The following is a 10,987-nucleotide window of genomic DNA, read 5'->3' as shown; positions in this document are numbered from 1 at the left end:
AGTTTAAAAAAAAATAAGGACTGGGCTAATGTCGTAATTTACATTTCAGGATAATAAAGAGAGAAAGACAGAAAAGGAAGGGCCCATAAGCCTGCAAGAGGCAGTCAGGAGGGGAGGCCAACCAGGGGGCTGAGGGAGCCCAATAGATTTGCCTGAAACACCAATAAATTTAAAAACAAACCCAGAAAGCTAAAGACAGCCCCTGGAAAGTGCTGGGAAAATGGACCATCGATTTTAGAGTTGATCTGCATTTTGTATTTTAATAATGCTCTCTCTGTCTTTCCTTTTCTCTCTCTCCCTCTCTCCCTCTCTCGCTCTCTCTCTCTTTTGCAAAATATAAAAGCTGATCTGATAAATATTAATTTGAACCATCATAATGTATTTGAAAATTCCAGCTAAAATGTCACCACATGGAACATTAATGTAATATTTCAAGGCCCTGAGAGCAATACTCATATTGATTGCATTTATTTCACTCTAGGGAGGAGAGATAATTCTTCAATGTGGGACACATCTGGGAGCCAAGGAGGCAGGGGCTGAGGGGAGAAACACGAAATTATATATCGTCATAAAAAATACAAAACAGAAGATCCTCCCCAAAACTCTCCCCTCTCCCGTGGTGCCCCACACCCTAACTTGGCTTTTTAATTTCTCAGCGTGGCGTGGGGCACGGAAGGCAGGAGCTCGTGTGCCTCTGGGGCCGGGGTTGCCGAGATTCAGCCTCCTCTCCCTGGGCCTCACCACGTGGGCCCTGTCTCCAGGCATTGGCTGCCTCCCAACATGGGGCATCGGGGCCCAGCTGGGGATGGACAGACAGATAGAGGGACTGGCCCAGCTGGGGACCCCCCCAGAGCTGTGGGGTGAAAGTCTGTGAATGCACAAGGGCTGTGGGGTCCTGTGGAGGGGGGGGAGAGAAAGAGGAGAGGAGAGGAGGGCAAAGGAGGGAGACAGAGAGAAAGGCAAGAAAGAAGAGAGGAAAGATACCAAAACAGAGAAAGAGGAAAGAGGGAAGGAGGGAGACAGAGAGGTGTGAGTGAGAAAGCAGGGAGAGGGGAGAGAGGAAGGGAGGAAAGGAGGGGAAGAGTGAGTGGGGAGGGGAGGGGGCGAAGGGAGGCGGAGGGGGGCGCCGACCGACTGGAGTCCCAGTTCCTCTCACTGTCATTAAGGATATTGATGTGCTCAGGCGTCAACCAGTCTTTGCACAAGTGAAAGGAAATCCGATGCTGGTGATGACCCGGAGCCCACGCCCTCCATGCCCCCTGCCGGCCTGGAGCAGAGACCTGGGAGGCCTGGGGGGAGGGGTGTGGAGTGGTGAGACCCCCATACAGGGCTGAGATGCCAAGGCTCCGTGACTCTAAGCTTCCCCAGCCCGGGGCCCGCGCCGGGGTAGGGAGGGCACCCCTGGAACCCGCTTCTTTCAACACCCATGCCCACGGCTCCAGGGCTGGCTGCCTGGCCTCCTGCCTCCCCCTGGCCTGGTACCTGCATCCCAGATGCAGGCTGAGCAGGGGTGACCCCCTGACTGAGCCCTCAGCCGGAACTGGAGCCTCACCTTCCTCCTTGCTTCTTGGAGTGTGTGTGGGGTTGACCCTTATAGCACCCCTAGAAGGCCAGGGGCGGGGCAAGGAGAGGCCCCGGAGGCCCAGGGACTGGCCAAGGGCAGGCGCATCCTTGCCGTTCTTCAGATCTTTGCACAAATGTCACCTTCTCACAGAAACCCTCCCTGGCTACCTAGACAGCCACTGACACACACTCCCTATCACGCCTGCGTGTTTTAAGCAGAGCACTTGTCAGTAACTGGGATTATCTTAATTTGCGTTTACGTGCTTTTTATCTCTCTTCCCCCGACTTGGTGATTAAGTTTTTAAGGATAGGGACCTTGCCTGCCCCGTTCACCTTTATATCCCCTACACCAGGCACAGAGCAGATGCTCCTAGGCGTTAGTTGACTTGATGGAAGGATGGATGGACGGTCGGAGGGACGGACGCTAAAGGCTCTGCCCTTACGCTCACCACCCCCTCCCGGCCTGAGCCCCCTTTGAGCCGTGTGACCCAGCATCGCCCCCACCCCCCGGACCCCACGCAGCCCCAGCTCCCGCTGCCGCCCGCTGCCTGCCGCCAAGGCTGCGCACCCCCGCCTCCCCTGAGCCGTCACTCGCGGAACTGCCACAATATTGTGAAGGCTACGCGCTCCCGCTCCTGCGCGAAGCCCGCAGCCTGCGCCGGGAAAGCGAGGGAGGCGGCGGGCGGGCGGCTCGGCGATGAATAATGCATGACCAAGGCGCCCCCTACCGGCGGCCGCGGGCTCCGCGGGGACAGGGCCCCGCCGCGCCCCGGACCTCGCCGGGACCAGGTGGACGCGGCAGGTCTCACTTCCCCGCCCAGGGCATCCAGGGAGGGAACTTCCCTCCCTGTCCTCCCTCCGGGCTCCAGCCGCCTAATCCTCGTCCTCTGCAGGGCACCCTCCCTCGGGGAGGCTGCACAGAGCCGGGGGCAGGCCTGCGTGGTCTTTTAAGGATCCGATCCCCGGGTGGAGATGGGATGGGGAAGCCCACTCCCTCTCACCCCAGGGCTTCTGCACCCTTATTTGGGCTGGGCCGGGAGTGCAGCCTCAGGAAAGACCAGTTGGAAGGCAAGGGAGAGCAGAGAACGCGACTTAATCTGCTTATAAAAATTAGTGCAAATTATTTGGTGACATTTTGGTCTCTATAGCTCATGGTAAATATCTAAATATATAATTATCTGATTAAGTTAACATTATCAAAAAATTAATGCCAACACTATCACAAGTGTTTCCAAGTTTCTGTAGAACATTTAGAACATTGAGATGCTTTTTTTTTTTTTTTTTTTAAGTTAAAATACAGGAAAGCCCACTATGTACATGTGGGTGTCTGTCATTTTAGAATAAGCGTCCTGGAAGTGTCTTCCTGGGAACCTCTTTTCGGGGAGGAATGGACCTTCTTGGCTGCCCTCCAGCTGGAGATGCCAGGTGGCAGAAGGCACGGGTCAAGGGTGATAAGGCCTGGAGTGTCGCCCAATGGCTGTGATCTCTGGGGTTCCACCACCACGACTGCCTGTTCCCCAGGCCCACTGTGTCCTAACAGGCAGGTAATGAGAAGGGAGCCAGAGGTCTCTGCTGAGCTTGAGCGGCTTTTACTCCCAGTCATGCAGGCCCCTGGAGAGCAGGGCCTCACAGCCTCTCCTCCTTGAGAACAGACTGTTGACACCCCCTCACACCCAGTCATTCCTCCTGTCGCCTGACCCATTGCCCAGCCTTAATAAGCCAGAAAGGAGGGGCGACCATTCCAGAGGCCGGGACCTCGGGCCTCTGGGAAGTGTCTCCAGCCCATCTGTTGAGCACCTGCTGAAAGGCTGACACGTGTTAGGATCTCTAGTGCCGGCAGCGCCCTGGGAACTTGGACTCTGAGCCCCATGTTACAGATGAGAAAACCGAGGCTCAGAGAGGTACAGTCATGGGCCCAAGATCACACAACTCAGATCTGAACCCAGGCTTACGCTCTTCAGTGCCTGAGGCAGGGATGAGCCAAGAGGCCTGGAGCTGGGAGGAGGAACTCCAGCCTCTTCCCAGACAGTCCTCTTGTTTCCTGGACCCCACCCCCAGGAGATCTGACTTGAATCCTGAGCTGGACCACAGCCCTACTTGTGGAATCTTGGGGCAGCCCTTGGTCTGGGTCACTACAAATGGGTTGCAAGCTTAAGTGCCCCAGGGATTGGCAGGTATAACCACACACAGGAAATATATGGTCCTCCAATAGTTTCCCAAATAGTTTTGACTCTTAAGAAAATGACAGTTCAGGGCGATGAAACCTGACAACCTGTTAGCAACCTTCACCCTGGAGTCTTGCTCCTTCAAGTGAAGCCTGGGTTCCAGCCCCTGTCTCCCTTTGCTTTGCTCTGTTGCCTCAACCAACAAGTCTGACGTCTCTGAGCCTCTGTTTCTTCATCTGTAGACTGGGAATAAAAGCAATACCCATATCACAGGGGGCTGCATTGGCCAGGCGAGTGGAGGGATGCGCAGGGCTTTGTAGGGCAACCCAGGGTCCTCCCAGGATAATTCTTGTTAGTAAGTTGGGGTCCTCATTTGGTGGCTCTTTTAGTTTGGGTCTCCCCAAAAGCAGACCAGGGATCTGGGTGTGTGCCATTTGACAGGGATCTCCAAGGAGGACGGGGGCGGGGTGGGGTGGGGAGAAGACGAGGAAAATGTGTCAATGAGCACTTGCCACTGTGAGTAGCCAGGGCTCATGACTCCTGCAGAGACTAGAGCACAGCTCAGAACAGTCCCAAGGTGAGAGTGTTGGGGCGGAGGGGGCGGGGTGCCATTTATCCACCAACTCCCATCTGTCACTGGTTCATTGGTTGAGTGAGAGTCACAGGGGGCCAAGCTCTGGCTCCTATGGCCAGAGAGATGTCCTTGGGGTGCTCAAGTCAGAGTGATGGGGGCTGTTGGGAGAAGCTGTAGGTGCCCTCTGGGGCAGGTGGAAGGACAAGGCAGGGCCCAGTGCCCACCCAAGTTCCCTTCCTTTTGCCTGCTACACTTGTCAACATCAGTGCCCACTCTAGGCCACACCCAGGCTCAGGAGTCAGAGATGGGCCAGACTCAGCCCCAGCCTTGTCAAGGGGGAGGAAGGAAGCTCACTTTTCCACAGAATGAGTGCTGAGAGAGAGGTAGGTCTCCTGGCCTTTTTAGGAGCCCAGAGACTGGGTATTCAACTTAGCCTGGGGCTGAGAAGGCTTCCTGGAGGAGGGGAGGTTTTTCTAGCAGAATCTTGAGCCAGAGACTCAATTCTCTGTCCTGGGGCCTAGAGGGACCTCACCCGCTACTGTCCAAACCTCCTTCCGGCCGTGGTAACTTAATATTGAATGGCTGGGCGGGGCTGGCAGTCCTGCCCCGTCCATCATCCTGGACTCCAGGCCATCTGTCCTCCAAACCAGACTTTGTCCTGCCCCTGGCACTGCTGTGGGGTGGGCAGCAGGCAGTGAGGAGGAAGGGTAGTTCTGGGCCTAGGACCTGAGGGACTGCCAGAGGCTAGCCAGCAAGAAGTTCCCAAAGCTTCCAGAATGACTGGAGAGCTTGCTTTAAATTTGGATACAGGTTTAATTCAGACCTTCCGACTGAGTATCCGGGCAAGGATTTGAGCTTCTGCATTTTTAAGCACGCACCCCAGGGTTTCCTCATGCTATACCAGTGGACTTGGGTTGGGGACCCACCTCCTGCTCTGTGCTGAGCTAGTGTTCACCTCCCCCCCACCCCTGCTAGAGACATCCTGTGAGCTGTGAGCTCCTGGGAGTATCCCTCCCGCCATAGACATCATCCCCATCACCTAAATCATCTCCCCGCGACCTGGATCTGTGTTGCCAAGGAGAGGGAGTGAGAAAGAGGAGACTGTCTCCCGAGGGATGTCCTCTCTACCTCTGCAAGCTCCACCCTGCAGAGACACCCCCCCAACCTCCGTTCCCTGGAGAGCGCGGGGGAGCATGGCGGCTCCTCTGTGGCTGAATCAGTGACCTCCCATTCATTCATATGCATGGGTCAAATTTTGGAAATGCAATTAATTACCTGTCGTTGTGTCTGCTTTAATTATTGTCGTGTTTTCTATACACCTCACACAATTTAATAAACAGTTGGGGAAACAAGATCTTCATGGTGGCCAGGGCTCGGGAGAAGCTGGGCTCTGTCCCCAGCCCTGGGAAGCAATTTCCACCTGTCATTCATGGTCACAACCATTCATTCTTTCACGCGTTTGTTCACTCATTCTCCAGTCAGTTTGTCATTGATTCATTCACTCAGTCCCTCGTGCATTCGGATACTCATTTGCTCATTCATTCATTCATTTATCCAGTGAATACGTATTAGCAAAGCCATGTGACAGCCTCCAGGACAGGTGCCAGGAAGGTCATGGTAAATAAAACAAGAAGGTCCCTGCCTTTTATGAGCTGGCAATCTGGTGGGGGAGACAGACGATAAATACATGAGATGAATACAAATAGAGCCAGGATGACCAGGGAAGACTTCTTGGAGGAGGCAACATTTAAACCCACTCCCTGTTTCATTCATTTGTTTATTCATCCATTTGGGCAGAGCAGGCTCTATTCCTGGAGAGAGCAAGAGATAGAAGACCCAGTTCTGAACCAAGACCTAGGGGGATAGACAACTGGCGGCCGAATTATTACAACACAGTGGGAAACATGGTGGTAGAGGTAGGAACAAAGTGGGAGCGTGGAAGCTGGAGAAACAGCCAGGGAAGTTTTTTCCTTGAGAGGAGGCATGGAGCGGGTCTTCCAGGGCCCAGAGAAGGTGAATAATCTGAGCCTACAGGGGACAGGCTCAGGGGCCATGCACAGCTCCTCTGAAGGGATGGACCAGCAAGTCCTGGTCACAAGTGCTGTGCACGGTGGTGGTGGCATGGAGAAAGAGGAGGAGGGGGTCTTGTGACTAAGACCTCCTGGTTCCCAGTCCCCGTAGGGCTTGGAGTCAGAGGGAACTGGATAAGGCTGGGTCTTGGTGAAGGAACAGAAGTTTATCAGCCAGAGAAGGACACTGCCCCGCACGTGCAGAGGCCTAGGGGCAGGAGGGAGCTGGTATGGAGTGGGGAAGCCTGACTTCATGGCAGAAGATGGAGCCTTAGGCCCAGGAGGTGGGAGACAGGTGACTGGATCACAGGGGCTACGGGGGGCAGCACCGAGGAGCCCGAGCGAAATCCCAGAAGTAATCAGCAGTCATGGGCGGCCTGCAGGCTGGGGAGGTGACGTCAGAGCTGAGTATCTGTGCTTGTTTACAAACATGTTCAAGGGACTTCCCTGACGGTCCAGTGGTTAAGACTCCGTGCTCCCAGTGCAGGGGGCCGGGGTTCCACACCTGGTCGGATGCCACAACTAAGACCCAGCGCAGTCAAATAAGTAAATTTTTTTAAAAAAAATAAATATCCTAACAGACTTTTAAAAAAACAAACAAATGTGTTCCAATGCCTGCTCAGGGCCGGGGATACAACAATAAGCAAGACATGGCCTCCGCCCGTGGAGAGCCAGTGACTCCGGTGGTAAAAGTGCCATCAGGGTGACCATGCTAGGTACCCAGGAGCCCAGAAGAGCGGGTTAGGCTCAGGAAAGAAAAATTAAAAGCCAGTAACACCTAGTATTTATCAAGCCCTTCCTCCACGCCAGGTGCCTCCCATTTGTTACCCCATTAATAATAATAATAGTAGGAGCAGCAGCAGTAATAAGTAACACTTATTTTGTGCCAGCTTCTTTCTGGTCTATGTGCTTTTACCCATATTAATTCCTTTAATCTTCACGACAACCCTGGGAGGTGGATATAATGATCAATGTCCCCATTTGACAGATAAGGACATGGAGGCTCAGAAGCTGAGTGACTTCTCCAAGGCATAAGTGGCTGAGCCAATATATGGACTCAGACCTTCCCTCTTCCCCAGTCCATGCTGGCCTCTTCCTGCCCCGCCCCCCACTCCATCAAGGGATGGGCTGGGGGCTGAGGGGGCGGGGCACAGCTGGCAATGAGCCCATGGCCTTGTCCTCTCCCTTCAGGCAGCCACGGGCTGCTGCGTTCTCCTGCCGACTGAGGCTGGTGTTTTATGAACCCAGAACCGCAGCAAGATTCTCCTATTAATTTATTGGTATTGCTAATTAAACATCATATTCGCAAATGTAAATTTCCTAATGGCCTCCCTTCCATTTCCGAAGTTTCCCAAAAGAGATTTCTTGTTATGGTTGTCAATTGAAATCAATTAAATCTCACCGGATGGGTGGGCTGTGGCTGGCTCTGGGGTCACCGAGGGGATCTGGGGCCTCTGGACAGGGTCTAGCTGGGGCCCTTGTTGACCACAGAAAAGGACCGGGATCAGGGAACTCTGGGGAGAAAGAGGCAGAGTAGGCCCAGACCCAAGCTCCTGGGTGTCAGCTGCCTTCCCTCTGGCCTCCCCTAGTCAGGGATGGGCTTTCCTCTGGCCTTTGATGTGGTTGCTGGCTGGGCCTGTAGCTGTTTGCAAGGCTACGTCAGGGAGGCCAGGCTAGGATGAGGAGTGAGGAGGGAGGTGGAGGGAAGAGAGAATCTAATAGGAGGGTCCAGGAATGAGCAAATGCCGGTGCTTGGAGGAAACTTAGAGATTTTTCCAGTCAAACCCCTCATTTGAAAAATGGGGAAACTGAGGCACCAGGGAGGAAGTGACATGCCCAAGGCCGCAGAGTCAGTATGTGGAGAAGCTGGGACTTAAACAGAGATCTGCCCGTAATCCCTTTGAGAATTTGATGAGCTATGTGACCTCACTCCAGACAAATGTGCACAGGGATCACATAATTGCAGGGACCTTGCTCTCTACCACGGCGATCCCCGACCCCAGTCAGTCATCGTGTAGTGCTTAAAAGCAATGGCTCTTGGATCACAAGTGACCGCTTTTGAATCCCATATCCAGCAAGCTCTCTGCCTCTCTGGACCTCAGTCTTCCTGTCTGTAAAATGGAACGGCAGTCTCTCCCTCCCAGGGCTGCTGGGAGGGTTATCTGACAACGCATGTGAGTGTCCAATACCGGGATAGGCCTCATCATGTCAGAGCCCAGTGTGGAGAGGCCTCTGGCCAGTGCTGGCCTGGGCTGCGGGTGGACCCAGGGAGGTTGGGAGAGGGTGAGCCCACGCAGGCCGAGGTTTGGCTTCACGTTTGGAATGATGGTCACCATTTACTCAGCGCTGAGACACCACATGCGTCATCTCTGTAATTCTCCCAGCTGATGAGGAGGTGCTGTCTTTGCCTCCTTCACAGATGGGGAAACTGAGGCTAGGGAAGTCCAGGACTTGCCTGGCCTGGGGTTCCCTGGGGGAAGGTCTCTCTGACTCCAGAGTCTGAGTTGGTAACAGCTCTGCCTTTGCTGAGAATGAAATGGAAGAACTAAGAGTGGACCAGCTGCCAGGACTTTGAGTCCCTGCTCTGCAGCTCCTTTGCTGGGGGGGCTTGAGCATGACCCCTGCACAATCAGGGCCCAGGACACACCTGAAATATGTCAGAGAGGACTGATGGTCTCTGCAGGCCAGTCTAAGACACCAGGGTACACACAACGGTCAGCACTGCCCTTTCCACTCCTACAGCTACAGGCCTAGTGTCCCCTCCTGACACCCCTAAGCACAGCCTCTGGGGAGACAGGCAGAAAAGGGAGCCTGTGGGGGAAACTAAGTCAAAGGGCCAAGGCATTGGCAAGGACCCAGAGGATGCGGAAGACCCCTTCCCTTGCCTTTGTCCCTGGTACCTGGGCAAAGCTGGGGAGTGGGACTGGCGGGGAAGGAGATAAGTGAGGGACGTCTCCCAGATGCCAGGAAGCATCCACCTCGCCCCAGCTTTCCATGGCATACGTGGCTTTTGTGTGTCAGTATCGTTAGGGGACCAGTGGGTAACCTGAGTGTGTTGGTTGCTGTTTGGGGATCTCCATTAGGGAAAGTTTTAAAAATACACTCTATTGTTGTTTATTATTAATGGTAATGACACAGGGCGCGAGGCTGCTCATCAACTCCCTACTGTCCCCAGCTCCTAACGTGCTGGGTGGAACAGTCCCGACCCAGAGCCTTGCGTGGAGCGTGGGCTGGGCTCAGGGCACAGGACTGGACCCCGGGGTGCACAGACATTAAAAAAAAATTTTTTTTTGCTTTATCCCCCCCCTCCCCGCCCGGAGCCGTGCTGGTTCTGCAGCTCAGTGGCGGCTAGGGCCTCTGTTCTACAGGATGGGGTTTGTTAAAGGTGTCAAGAATAAGGCCTAGTTCAAGAGATACCAAGTGAAATTTAGAAGACGGCGAGAGGGCAAAACTGACTACTATGCTCGGAAACGATTGGTAATCCAAGATAAAAATAAGTACAACGCACCCAAATACAGAATGACAGTTCATGTAACTAACAGAGATATCGTTTGTCCGATTGCTATGCCCGCATACAAGGAGCTATGATGGTTTGTGCAGCTTGTGCTCGCGAACTCCCGAAGTATGGCGTGAGGGCTGGCCTGACAAATTATGTTGCAACTTATGGTACTGACCTGCTGCTGGCACGTAGGCTTCTTAATAGGTTTGGGATGGACAGAATTTATGAAGGCCAAGTCGAGGTGACTGGAGGTGAATACAGTGTGGAAAGCATTGATGGTCAACCTGGTGCCTTCACCTGTTACTTGGATGCAGGGCTTGCCAGGACTACTACTGAGAATAACGTTTTTGGGGCCCTCAAGGGAGCTGTCGATGGAGGCTTGTCTATCCCTCACAGTACCGAACGGTTCCCCGGTTATGATTCAGAAAGCAAAGAATTCAGTGCTGAGGTACACCAAAACCACATCATGGGGCAGAACATTGCAGATTATGTGCGTTTCCTGATCGAAGGAGATGAAGATACTTACAAAAAACAACTCTCTCAATACATAAAGAAAAACATAACTCCAGACATGATGGAGGAGATGGATAAGAAAGCTCATGCTACAATATGAGAGAATCCAGTGTACGAGAAGAGGCCTAAGAAAGAAGTTAAAAAGAAGAGGTGGGGGCTTCCCTGGTGGCGCAGTGGTTGAGAGTCCGCCTGCTGATGCAGGGGACGCGGGTTCGTGCCCCGGTCCGGGAGGATCCCACATGCCGCGGAGCAGCTGGGCCCGTGAGCCATGGCCGCTGAGCCTGCGCGTCCGGAGCCTGTGCTCTGCAACGGGAGAGGCCACAGCAGTGAGAGCCCCGCGTACCGCAAAAAAAAAAAGAAGAGGTGGAACCATCCCAAAATGTCACTTGCCCAGAAGAAAGATCAAGTAGCTCAGAAGAAGGCAAGCTTCCTTAGAGCTCAGGAACGGGCTGTTGAGAGTTGATAACCCAAACCAAAATTTCTAGGAAGATTTTTCAGATAAAGACAGTAATAAACTTATTGAACAAGTTAAAAAAAATTTTTTTAATGTGGTAAAATACACAGAACATAAAATTTAACATTGTAGACCTTTTTTTTTTTTTTT

General features: G+C 53.4%; 1 pseudogene; it reads left to right on the top strand.

Annotated features, from left to right (window-relative positions):
• The first annotated feature begins 9,734 nt into the window (after positions 1-9,734).
• Positions 9,735-10,846, top strand: LOC112402772 (60S ribosomal protein L5-like; annotated as a pseudogene).
• Positions 10,847-10,987: the final 141 nt, after the last annotated feature.

This window comes from Neophocaena asiaeorientalis, unplaced genomic scaffold (genome assembly GCF_003031525.2).
Source record: "Neophocaena asiaeorientalis asiaeorientalis breed wild unplaced genomic scaffold, Neophocaena_asiaeorientalis_V1.1 scaffold275, whole genome shotgun sequence".
Lineage (NCBI taxonomy): Eukaryota > Metazoa > Chordata > Mammalia > Artiodactyla > Phocoenidae > Neophocaena > Neophocaena asiaeorientalis.
Note: the sequence above shows the minus strand (reverse complement) of the source record. Positions and strands in the feature narration are given on the sequence as shown.